We start from the raw sequence: 1,344 nt of genomic DNA on the forward strand, positions 1-1,344 counted from the left end.
CTGTAGAACTGGAGGAACGGGTCAGGACATGACTGGGTCAGCAGATCCTGCTTCATGTGACACCTGCTGAAAAACTACAAACACCTGAACAGGAAATGACTCGGATCAAAATAAACTTCACTGAGAAGAAAAATACTTAGTCATAAAATCTCACAGTAATCAGTAAAAGTACTTTTACACACTGTGAACTGTTGAACTAAAGCTGAGTAAATTAATTTATACATTTACTTTGAAAAATACTTTAAATGTTTTACATTTCATCCAACATCCATCATCCAACCATCATCCACCCATCCATCTCCATCCATCCATCCATCATCCAACCAACCATCCATCCATCATCCACCCATCCAACCAGCCATCCATCCATCCACCTATCCAACCAACCATCCATCCATCATCCACCCATCCAACCAACCACCCATCTCCATCCATCCATCCACCCATCCAACCAACCATCCATCCATCATTCACCCATCCAACCAACCATCCATCATCCACCCATCCATCCAACCAACCATCCATCTCCATCCATCCATCCAACCAACCATCCATCTCCATCCACCCATCCAACCAACCATCCATCCATCATCCACCCATCCAACCAACCATCCATCCATCTCCATCCATCCGTCCTTCTTGTTCCAGAGTTGGGTCTTGTGGGCAGCAGCTTGATCAGGGAGGTCCAGACCTCTTCATCTCTTCTGGGAGGACTCCAAGGTGTCCTCAGGCCAGCTGAGAGTCAGTGTGTCCTGGGTCTTCTTCAGGGTCTCCTCCCAGTCAGACCAGTCTGAAGCTCCTTCCTATGGAGGCATCTTTACCAGATGAACCACCTCAGCTGGTTCCTCTGGTTGTGGAGCAGCAGCAGCTGTACTCTGAGTTTCTCCTGGAGAACTGAACATCTCAGCCTGTCTCTAAGAGTCCAGCTACCCTACAGAGAGAACTCATTTGGATCGCTTGTACCTGAGTGGTCCAGGTTCCTGGCCATCGGTGAGGACAGGAATGTAGACAGACAGGTGAACAGAGAGCTTCTCCCTACAGCTCAGCTCCCTCTGAACCCCAACAGACCTGTACCACAGAGTCCACAGTCCTGAAGCTGCAACCATCGGTCAGTCTCTCCATTCTTCCCAGAACCTCAGCCCCGACCCACAGAGAGCAACCCACCCTTCTCTGACTGAAGACCCTGAACCCAACCAGGATACAGACAACTGAAGGATTGTTGTGGAGCTTTGAGATGTTGTTACAGGATCCTGCTCTTGTGACTGACATGTAGAAAAGGACATGTGACATGTAGAAAAGGACATGTGACATGTAGAAAAGGACATGTGACATGTAGAAAAGGAC

The sequence above is a fragment of the Austrofundulus limnaeus genome, unplaced genomic scaffold, assembly GCF_001266775.1.
Source record: "Austrofundulus limnaeus strain Quisiro unplaced genomic scaffold, Austrofundulus_limnaeus-1.0 Scaffold103, whole genome shotgun sequence".
NCBI classification, from domain to species: domain Eukaryota; kingdom Metazoa; phylum Chordata; class Actinopteri; order Cyprinodontiformes; family Rivulidae; genus Austrofundulus; species Austrofundulus limnaeus.